Raw genomic sequence first — 11,848 nt, 5'->3', positions numbered from 1 at the left:
GAGCGAGTCGGATGCACCCGGACTCCTGCAGGTACCTGGCTGGCGTCCCCACCTCACTGCGCGCTCCGGGGACTTCTCCAGGCGACCCTGCAACTTTACCGCGCCTTCCCCCACCTTTTGCTGCCACAGTCCCCTGTGGTCCAGGTCGCGGGTGCACGACCCAGAGGGTCTACGGCCGTAGGGCACTTTCTGTGCTGCTGGGCGCCTGGCTTGCGGAGTCCGCATGCTCTGGTGCCCAGAGCCCGCCGTCGCTGGAGCCCCAAGGCTCCGCCTGTTGCGTGAGCTGCGGGCTGCTGAACCGGTGTCTGGGTTCCTTTGAAAGCCTCGGGGAAGGTATTTAGGATCAGCTTTCGGGGAGTGGGGTGGCCTATGGCCATGGGGGAGGACCAGCTGGAGGCGGGAGAATCAATGAGCCGGAGAAAGGCGGCACCTCGCGCAGGGGTATCCCCGGGGCGTTTCCTTGGCCGGGAAGCCGTTCCTGCCCTTCCTCGAGAGGAGGCGCTTTCCTGGAGCTTGTAAATGCTTCCCGGGCCGTCTGCTCCGCCTTCTTTGTCATTCCTCCCCTCCCCTTTGCCCTGCAGCTGTGCTAGGTGCCCCGGGACAGTTGCAGGGAAGAGTGAACCCAGGGTCCTTGCTCTTGTGCAGCCCTGCGCCCTGGGGTGGGGGTGGCGTAGGGCTTGCAGCACAGGTGTGGAGTCACTTACGGACTCCGCGTTTGGATCAGTGGCAGTGGTGGGATGGGTGCCCCGGGGTCAGGAACTCCTCTTTTCCGCTCCCTTCTGGGTGGCTGTCCGACCTCCTGAGGCACCTTGGCTAGCAAGCCAGCCAGTCGTGCCGGCAGGGGCCGCGGCGAGCCTGGCTGGGCGCCTTTCGCATTGCAGGGCTTGTCCTGCACCCCCCACCCCGCTCTGTCCCTTCTCGTTCATTTGGAGAAAGGAGCACCTTTTGCATCCTTGATGTCTCCCCCCGGTTTTGTCTGGGGAGACCGAGCCGAAAGCTTCACTCGGGTGGCCCGCGGCAGGGGCCGAGGACAGCAAAGAGCTACCTCCACCTGCCAAAATGACCCAGGGGCCCTGGTTGGGTGCCAAGGCGCGAAGTAGGGGGAGGGGCGGTAGGTGTTCCTTACGTTCCTCCTGGAGAGTAGCTTTGCGGTTGGCCGGGGAGCCTTCGGGTTTTTTGTCTTTCACCCTACTCTCTGAAAATACTGAGGCAGATGAGGAAAACCAGTTCAGAAGCCTTTCCTGTTTCTTTCCCTGTATTTGCTCAAGCGATTTGCATAACCATTCACTTAGAACTGTGTAAGTCACTCCTAGTTGCCCCCCTTCTTAGACTATTTGCAAATATCTGCCCAGGTAAACAGGAAGCACGCACCTGTCTCCTTGCTGAAGGCATATGCTCTCATGCTTTGTCCTCCCTGCATATCTGGAGCCGAAGAGATGGCTTTGATTCTCTATCTGAACTTGGTGTAATGTGTAGACTCCACTTCTTACCTGGGTTGTGACCTTCTTGAGGAGATTGACTCTTTCAGTATGCATTTCCAACCAGCCTGCCATGGGCCAGGCCCCAGGATGCACTCGGGGACAGACAGCAAATGGATATGATTTCTGCACCCAGTCTAGTCTGTTCTTTATTTGTCACTAGCTTCCCTTCTTCTCTTGTTCTAATATTATGTTTGTCATTTCCAAACTAGGAATTGTCAATATTGGGACACGGAGAAGGTTATATGGAAGTGCCATAGAACTCTGAATCCAAAGCATATTGTGAATATACTAAGGAGACTTGTGGGATCTGTTTTAATTGAATCTTTTGTCTGAGCCATTATTGCCTGAATAGAGCCATTGATGAATGCAGCTACTCTAAGGTTTTGCTGGTCAAGCATATGAGGGCAAATTGGGAGGTCGGAATCAGTCTTTGTTCTGTTCTGAAATATCATTAAAAACCTAAAGCTCTGGAGCTTGAGTTTGCCAGCAAAGCACCAACAGTATCATCATCTTCTTTTAAGAAGGAAGGGGAAGAGTGGGAACTGCAGCTCCCTCCTGTCTTCAGTGGGTTTTGCCCTTCACTGTAATTCTTCACAGACGTGCATCCCTCTGTTCTGCCACCCATCTCAATCTGCCCTGTGTCTGGTATTTGCTGTTGGAATGTGTGTCAGCTTTGAGACAGTAGGCACCACAGGGTTTTGCTCCTTCTTTTCCTTCTTCTATTTTTTAGTAGATAACATTTATTGGCTGCATACTATATATCAGATACTCTGCTAGGCACTTTTCCAGGCATTATCTCATTTAATTCTCATAAGAACTGCATGAGGATGTGATGCTTGCTTTCTTCACTGCAGTATTGCTGTGGGAGCCAGCAGTAGATGGAACCCCCCAGGTGCACATTGAGTCAGATAGGAGGCCAATGGGAAATGGTGGGCCTGAAGTCTCACTAGCAGGAAGGATGGCTCTGCAGGTTAGGTTGAAGCAGAGGAGAAGGTGGGTGTGTTTACTGACTCTGTTTATCAGGTGTCAGGAAAGTGGATCTTCCAGAATGCCACCTGTGTGAAATACCCACAAAGAAACATCATGGAGAAGAGAATAGGATGTGGGGACCTGATTTCCAGCTCTGATATGTATTTCTTTAAGGCTCCTTGACTTGATGTGTCATTTTGCTAATCTGGGTCTTGGTCTGTTTAGCTACATTGATCTAGATCTCTAATATTGATTGTTACCCTGTACTAGGCACTAAAAGCTGAAAACTTTTACATGTATTAACTCGTTTCATCCTGATGACAATCTTAGGATGATAGGTTCTATTATTACCCTATTTTAGAGGAGGAAAGAGAGACAAACTGAGAAACTTGTACAAGGTCTCCCAGCCCGGAAAAGGTGAAGCTAGGATTCTATCCCTGGCAGTCTGACTGCAGAGCCACTGTGAGATTCAGTCTTCCTCATTTATTGCTACAGTTCCAACACTGTACCCTGCGCTTAGTGGGATCTCGGACTGCGTTTGTTGAACAGTGACAGAGGGGGCTTGCAGTTATCAAGTGACTTTTGGGTCCCATGTCTCAGCCTTAAAAGGAACCTTAAAGACTGCATTAACAAAATATTATTTTTGCCTTTGACAAAATAGTCTGCTTTTCAGTGAAATTCTGCCCAGCTGGTTAGGAAAAAAGGAAGATAAACCATAAAGATCATGGGCCAGGGAAACATTATGTTTATGTTTATCAATATAAGAAATTCAGAAAAATCACAGAACACTTTGCACTATGACTCACATTTGTCAGGTAAATCAACTAGTGACCAATTCACAAGTACTTATTGTATGGGTGCTAAGTGCCCAGTACTACAGGCAATGAAGGTAGGTAGAATCTATGACGTGGTCTTTGAGCTTGAACTTGTAGTAGATCTGGAGACTCCAGATCAATGAGACAAGATAGAACAATACAAGATGCTGAATACTTAAGTCCTGATAAAAATCACAATGACTCGGTCACATTTGTACAACATATTGTGGTTTGTAGGAACTTTCATATGGGATATCTCATTCCAGTCCTCAGAGCAAGTGAGAGTTATAAGCTATAGGCAGGATGGAAGTTAGGAAGCCCATATTGCTGATGAAGAAATTAAGGCAAAGTGAGCCTTGAACTTGGACACAGTCAGGGGTCATCTGACTTGAAGTCCAGCATCTTTCTGCCTTACTTCTGTCTGGAGCTAGGGAGCAGAACAGGAGGACAGTGAGTTATCGAGAGTGCTTGGGGAGTAGGGGACTGGGTCTGAATTTCATCCTGGACCTGGCCTTTGCTTGCCAGTCTGGACTACCCTGGGTGCTTAGTGGAGGCAGGGGATGGGGAGTAAGTACAAGCTGGGGAGGAGGAGAAAGAGGAGAAGAGTGTTGTTTTATTTTTTCAGGGGCCTGCTGTTTTGTGAAGCCTGGAGTGAATACTCAATTATCATGAACATAATAACAAGGCTTAAAATGTACAATAAAATATATAAGCTGATTTAGAATTTTCATCCCTGTTTTTCTTTATCATTTCTCTAGATATCTTTTGAAACTTTTTAGCATACCTGCACATTATACTTTTTTTCGCAGTTGTTAAGAGGATCAAAATCTGCACATTATAAAAGTAAACTCTTTAATAAGCTAAAAATAGTTACTAGACTAGGTTGTGGTATTTTTCTTGTGGGCAAGAGGTCTCATTCTCTCTGGAATCCTGCACAGCCTTGCACTATGATTTGCTTTGAGGAGATACTGTGTAAATATTGTTTTCAGTTGCACAAGTATTGAATGATAAAGGCATAAGGTCTGCTTTTAGCCAATAATGTTACAGTTAAGCAGTTAATGTTGGCAGCAGCCAGCTTCAGTGAGTTTGGTGAAGTCCCAAATAAATGAAGTATCTTGCTGACTGTCCTACCAATCAGTCATCCGAGCGCTTACCAGATGCTCACCAAAGGTGGCATAATGATTAACTTACATAGTCACATATATATATTCTCATTATATATTTAAATCTGTACATACATTCATTCAACAAGTATTTGAGTACTTACGTGATATTATGTACTATGTTAGGTGCTGGATATACTGTGGTAAAGGAAACGGGAGTGGGGTGGGCTGGGGTGAGAAGTGGGAGGAGACAGGCATTAAATAAACCAATGCAAAATTTAAGTGGTGGTAAGTGCTCTAAAGGACTTTGTAGGAGAGAGTAACAAGGGTAGGGAGTCACTAGTTTAGATGAGAGGGTCAGGAAAGACCTTTCTAAAGAGGAGACATTTCATTTTGAGTGATGAAAGTAGTCCATTAAGTGAAGAGTGGGAGAAAGAGAATTCCAGGCTGAGGATTCTAAGGCAGGAATGAGCACTGAACCTCTTTTTGTTCTATTCAGGAACTTCAGGAGAACAAGGGTGGGGACAGCTGGGAGGAAGTTGTAGAAGAGGGCTGGCTGGGGTCAGATCAAGCTGTGCCCTTTAGGTCAAGTTCAAGGTCTTATGGTTTATTCTGAGGGCTGTGAAAAATGGATTTGCAGAAGGTGAGTGTCATGAGCCAATTTAAATTTATACAAGATTGCCTGGGAAGGCTGTGAAGAACAGATAGAAGAATAGACTGGAGAGGTGCAAGCATGGGAAGCAGAAGCCTCTTTTGGAGGTGTGTTGCAGAAGTGGGACCTAAAGTGAGATTGGACTGGCTTGAAAGATGAATGGAGGTGAGGAAGTGCAGACCATACACATATAGCTTGGTTGTGAAAGGGAGCAGAGAGACAGGATGGGTGTGGGGGCAGGTTTGTGTCTATATGGAAGGCAACCTTTTCTGAGGTTAGGGATGTGAGTCCAGCTCCTTGGTAAATTAACACATATATACCTCTGTGTGTAGTTATACTTCTAGAAGATTAGACATTTGAATCCTATCTCTGGCTCTATCTCAAAGTCTAGGTAACTTTAAGCATATCACTTTGAGTACTTCTAGAAGATTAGATGTTTGAATCCTAGCTTTGGTTCTGTCCCCAAATCTGGGTAACTGAGCATATCACTTGTCCTTCCCTGTTTTGTTTTTTTTTTTTCCTCACTGCCTGGTGATTTTGTAATTTCTTTTAAAACTGCAATCTTCCTGCAATGGTCTTTAATAGCATTATTTATATGTGTTAATTTGGATTATTTTTTATAAATTGAATTAGCAGAATGATGAATGGGGATGTAGGAACATTTGTGGTGGGATTCGAATCATTTGCTCACTGTTGATCATGGATAAGCTGCTTTCAAATTAGCTTAAATGAAGAGACACTAATAATAAAGTCTGGTGGTGAGGAGACAGTAACCCTTCCAATGTAGATGGGATAAGGACTGATGGGGAGCCCTGGGCATGGTTATGAGCCACTTTTTGTGTTTCAGTGGGACTCCTCCTTACCTGGTCTTCTGCATTGCATGAGACACTTCCTCTGGACGCATGGATATCTGTTAAAAAGATAAGAGAGGTAAATCTGGTCTGTTTTCTGAGAACTCATTTGTGTTAGGGTTTTCTAGACAAACAGAACAAATAGGATGTGCATACGTGTAGAAAAAGATTTATTATAAGAAATTGGTTCACACAATTATGGAGACTGGCAAGTCCAAAATTTGCAGGATAGGCCAGCAGGCTGGAAACCCAGCAGAGCCAACACTCCATTTCAAGTTTGGAGGCAGTTGCTATACAGCCTGGAAGAGCTGATGTTACAATGAAGTCCGAAGACAGGCTGCTGGAAAATTCTTTCCTGTTTGAGGGAGGCCAGACTTTTTGTTCTGTTCAGGCTTTCAGCTGATTTGATGAAGCCCACCAGCATTATAGAAGGCAATCTGCTTTACTCAAAGCCTACAAATTTGTATGCCAGTCTCTTCCAAAATACCCTCAGAGAAACACTCAGAATAATGTTTGACCAAATATCTGGGCACCCTGTGACCCAGCCAAGTTAACACGTAAAATTAACCATCACATCACATTTAACAGAATATACTGGCCTAAACATCAATAATGGCCATCACAGATAGCCTGATGGGGCATTGAAGAAAGATAGAGTATCCAGTGATGAATTTCTAGTTGTAGGGAATGAGAGTATAAATAGGACCATAGAACAGAAAGTTACTCCAAAGATCAGTCAAGTCATTTGCTGCCTCTGGACTTTAGGAATGCTGGCTTAAATCCTGGCAAATAATTAGTGTATTGAGACAAAAGAATGCCAGCAGACTAAATTTGGGGCTTCAACATGCTTATGTATTTTTTACTTTTATTCCGCTATGGACTGGACTGGCTTTCCTAAGCCCTGATGGACATGCCATGGTGAACTGAAAAGCATTTCCTCTGATTTACTTGAGATAAAAATGTAATTGGCCAAAGAAATGGGAGAACTTCATGGTTAAAGACTGTTGTTTGTAGATTTGGATTGAGCGGAGATGTTGTGGCAAAAGCATTTCATTATTCTTATCTTTGAGTTCAAAGACAAAACACTTCTTGGCAGTGTTTTTTTTTTGTGGATTTTTAAGATCTGAGTTTTCTAAGTGTGGTACCTTCATGAGGCCACTGACATAAGACCCCAGTCTTCTTTCCCTTGGTGCTTAGATGTTACGAAGATGAGATTCAGCCCTGAGGCTCAGGCCTGAGCCTCCATGACAGAGCTTGTCTCCTCTGGGATAAAAGGATAAAAAGAAAGTACCATGTATGACAGTGTTCATCTCTGTGTGTCCCATCCATCTATCCATCCATCCATCCATCCATCCCATTCTTCCACCCACCCATTTAAATGTCCCTCCATCCATCCCATTCTTCCACTCACCCATTTAAATGTCCATCCATCCATCCCATTCTTCCACCCACCCATTTAAATGTCCATCCATCCACCCACCCACCCACCTTTGCCACAGTGTAAAAAGGTATCGGTGTTCCCATGCCCTCTTTATCTTCTCCTTAAACCACAATTCCTATAAAGTAGGCTCTTTTGAGATGTGAACTTAGGAGTCTTGTCAAAGTTTATGCAAAACCTGAGAACTTTGTTTTTTAAGCAGGTTCCCCAGACTTCTTGATGTAATTAGAAATTGAATGTCAGCATGGTGCATCTTTTTGGTGATGAGCACCGAATTTTCTTCTCCCAGTCTCTCTAGATTTAAAGCAGCACACGTTGCCTTCTCATGTAATTTTTATTTTATTATTTTTTCTCTTTTATTATTGTTATTGTTTTTATTTTTCCATAAGTTATTTGGGTACAGGTGGTGTTTGGTTACATAAATAAGTTCTTTAGTGGTGATTTGTGAGATTTTGGTGCACATATCACCCGAACAATATACACTGCACATTATTTGTACTCTTTTAATCCCTCACCCCACTCCCACTCTTCCCCCTGAGTCCCCAAAGTCCATTGTATCATTCTTATGTCTTTGCATCCTCATAGCTTAGCTCCCACATATCAGTGAGAACATATGATGTTTGATTTTCCATTCCTGAGTTACTTCACTTAGAAAATAGTCTCCAATCTCATTCAGGTCACTGTAGGTACTGTTAATTCATTCCTTTTTATGGCTGCATTGTATTCTATCATCTCATCTCTCTCTCTCTCTCTCTCTCTCTATGTATGTATCTATCTATATCTGTATATATCACAGTTGCTTTATCCACTCATTGATTGATGGGCATTTGGGTTGGTTCCACGATTTTGCAATTGTGAATTATACTGCTATAAACGTGTATGCATTTATCTTTTTTGAATAATGACTTCTTTTCCTCTGGGTAGATACCCAGTAGTGAGATTGCTGGATCAAATGGTAGTTCTACTTTTAGTTCTTTAAGGAATCTCCACACTATTTTCCCTAGTGGTTGTACTAGTTTACATTCCCACTAGCAGTATAGAAGTGTCCCCTGTTCACCACATCCACTCCAACATCTACTGTTTTTTGGTTTTTCAATTATGGCCATTCTTGCAGGGGTATTCCTGATCATTAGTGATGTTGAGCATTTTTTCATGTTTGTTGGTCATTTGTATATCTTCTTTTGAGAATTATCTATTTATGTCCTTAGCACACTTTTTGATGGGATTTTTTTTTTTGTACTGATTTGTTTGAGTTCGTTTTTGTTGTAGATTCTAGATATTAGTCCTTTGTCAGATATATAGATTGTGAAGATTTTCTCCCACTCTGTGGGTTGTCTGTTTGCTCTGCTGACTGTTCCTTTTGCCATGCAAAAGCTCTTTAGTTTAATTAGGTCCCAGCTGTTTATCTTCATTTTTATTGCATTTGCTTTTGGGTTCTTGGTCATGAAATCCTTGCCTAAGCCAATATCTAGAAAGGTTTTTCCAATGTTATCTTCTAGAATTTTTGTTATTGTTCCAATGCTATCTTCTAGAATTTTTATAGTTTCAGGTCTTAGGTTTAAGTCCTTAATCCATCTTGTTGATTTTTGTATAAGGTGAGAGATGAGCATCCAATTTCATTCTCCTACAGGTGGCTAGCCAATTATCCCAGCACCATTTGTTGAAAAGGGTGTTCTTTCCCCACTTTATGTTTTTGTTTGCTTTGTTAAAGATGAGTTGGCTGTAAGTATTTGGGTTTATTTCTGGGTTCTCTATTCTGTTCCATTGGTCTATGTGCCTATTTTTATACCAGTACCATGCTGTTTTGGTGACTAAGGCCTTACAGTATAGTTTGAAATCAGGTAGTGTGATGCCTCCAGATTTGTTCTTTTTGCTTAGTCTTGATTTGGTTATGTGGACTCTTTTTTGATTCCATATGAATTTTAGAATTGTTTTTTCTAATTCTGTGAAGAATGATGGTGGTATTTTGATGGGGATTGCATTGAATTTGTAGATTGCCTTTGGCAGTATGGTCATTTTCACAATATTGATTCTACCCATCCATGAGCATGAGATGTGTTTCCATTTGTTTGTCTCATCTATGATTCCTTTCAGCAGTGTTTTGTAGTTTTCCTTGTAGAGGTGTTTTGACTCCTTTGTTAGGTATATTCCTAAGTATTTTATTTTTTTTGCAGCTATTGTAAAAGGGGTTAAGTTCTTGATTTGATTCTCTACTTGGTCGCTGTTGGTGTATACAAGAGCTACTGATTTGTGTACGTTAATCTTGTATCCAGAAACTTTGTTGAATTCTTTTATCAGCTCTAGGAGCTTTCTGGAGGAGTCCTTAGAGTTTTCCAGGTAAGTGATCATATCACCAGTAAACAGTGACAGTTTGACTTCCTTCTTACCAATTTGGATGCCCTTTATTTCTTTCTCTTGTCTGATTGCTCTGGCTAGGACTTCAGGTACTATGTTGAAGAGGAGTGGTGGCAGTAGGCATCCTTGTCTTGTTCCCGTTCTCAGAGGGAATGCTTTCAACTTTTCCCCATTCAGTATTATGTTTGCTGTGGTTTTGTCATAGATGGCTTTTATTACATTAAGATATGTCCCTTATATGCCGATTTTGCTGACAGTTTTAATCATAAAGGATGCTGGATTTTGTCTAATGCTTTTTCTGCATCTATTGAGATGATCATGTGATTTTTGTTTTTTAATTCTGTTTATGTGGTGTATCTCATTTATTGACTTGTGTATGTTAAACCATCCTGGCATCCCTGGTATGAAATCCAGTTGATCATGGTAGATTATCTTTTTGATATGTTGTTCGATTTGGTTAGCTAGTATTTTGTTAAGGATTTTGGCATCTATGTTCATGAAGGATATCGGTCTGTAGTTTTCTTTTTTGGTTATGTCCTTTCCTGGTTTTGGATCATCCTGGCTTCACAGAATGAATTAGGGAGGATTCTTCCTTTCTCTGTCTTGTGGAATAGTGTCAAAAAGATTGGTACCAATTCTTCTTTGAATGTCTGGTAGAATTCTGCTGTGAATCCAGCTGGTCCTGGCCTTTTTTTTTTCTTTTTTTTGGCAATTTAAAAATTACCATTTCAATCTCACTGCTTGTTATTGGTCTGTTCACAGTATCTAATTCTTTCTGATTTGAGCTAGGAGGGTTGTATTTTTCCAGGAATTTATCCATCTCTTCTGTGTTTTCTAGTTATGTGCATAAAGGTGTTCATAGTAGCCCTGAATGATCTTTTGTATTTCAGTGGTGTCAGTTGTAGTATCTCCTGTTTCGTTTCTTAGTGAGGTTATTTGGATTTTCTCTCTTCTTTTCTTGGTTAATCTTGCTAATGGTCTATCAATTCTGTTTATCTTTTCAAAGAACTAGCTTTTTGTTTCATTTATCTTTTGTAATTTTTTTGGTTTCTTTCAATTTCATTTAGTTCTACTCTGATCTTGGTTATTTCCTTTCGTCTGCTGGGGTTGGGTTTAGTTTGTTCTAGATTCTCTAGTTCTTTGAGGTGTGACTTTAGATTGCCTGTTTGTGCTCTTTCAGACTTTTTGAGGTAGGCATTTAGGGCTATGAACTTTCCTCTTAACACTGCCTTTGCTATATCCCAGAGGTTCTAATAGTTTGTGTCATCATTATCATTCAGTTCAAAGAATTTTTAAATTTCCATCTTGATTTCATTTTTGACCCAATGCTCATTTTGGAGCAAGTTATTTAATTTCCATGTATTTGCATGGTTTTGAAGGTTCCTTTTGGAGTTGATTTCCAGTTTCATTCCACTGTGGTCTGAGAGAATGCTTCATATAATTTCAATTTTTTAAAACTTATTGAGGCTCATTTTATGGCCTATGATATGGTCTATCTTGGAGAAAGTTCCATTTGTTGAATAGGGTATGTATTCTTTGGTTGTTGGATAAAATGTTCTGTATATATCTGTTAAGTCCATTTGTTCCAAGATATAGTTTAAATCCATTGTTTCTCTGTTGACTTTCTGTCTTGATGACCTGTCTAGTGTTGTCAGTGGAGTATTGAAGTCCCCTGATATTATTGTGTTGCTGTCTATCTCATTTCTTAGGTCTGTTAGTAATTGTTTTATAAATTTGGATGTTCCAGTGTTAGGTGCATATGTTTAGGATTGTGATATTTTCCTGTTGGACAAGGCCTTTTACCATTACATAATGTCCCTCTTTGTCTCTTTTAACTGCTGTTGCTTTAAAGTTTGTTTTGTCTGATATAAGAATAGCTACCCCTGCTCTCTTTTGGTGTCCATTTGCATGAAATGCCTTTTTCCACCCCTTTACTTTAAGTCTATGTGATTCCTTATGCGTTAGGTGAGTCTCCTGAAAGCAGCAGATAGTTGGTGAATTCATATCCTGTCTATAGTTCTGTATCTTTTAAGTGGGGCATTTAGGTCAGTTGCATTCAATGTTAGTATTGAAATGTGAGATACCATTGCTTTCATCGTGCTCTTTGTTGCCTGTGTAGTTTGTGTTTTTGTTTGTTTGTTTTTGCTTTTAAACTTGTATTTTTGCTTTATAGGTCCTGTGTGA

At 41.6% G+C, this 11,848-nt stretch overlaps 1 protein-coding gene across 3 annotated transcripts in view; it reads left to right on the top strand.

Annotated features, from left to right (window-relative positions):
- Window positions 1-11,848, top strand: part of KCNS3 (potassium voltage-gated channel, modifier subfamily S, member 3) — a 49,230-nt gene that overhangs the window by 957 nt on the left and 36,425 nt on the right. The window contains exon 1 of one of the 3 annotated variants that reach the window (XM_011951284.1): window positions 1-31. The exons of 1 other annotated variant lie outside the window; for it this stretch is intronic. The gene's annotated coding sequence lies outside the window, so the exon portion shown is untranslated. Of the gene's footprint in view, window positions 32-608; window positions 689-11,848 lie in introns of those variants that run through there. One more of the 3 variants, XM_011951303.1, reaches the window with a different exon arrangement.

This window comes from Colobus angolensis, unplaced genomic scaffold (genome assembly GCF_000951035.1).
Source record: "Colobus angolensis palliatus isolate OR3802 unplaced genomic scaffold, Cang.pa_1.0 Scaffold109, whole genome shotgun sequence".
Classification (NCBI taxonomy): Eukaryota; Metazoa; Chordata; class Mammalia; order Primates; family Cercopithecidae; genus Colobus; species Colobus angolensis.
Note: the sequence above shows the minus strand (reverse complement) of the source record. Positions and strands in the feature narration are given on the sequence as shown.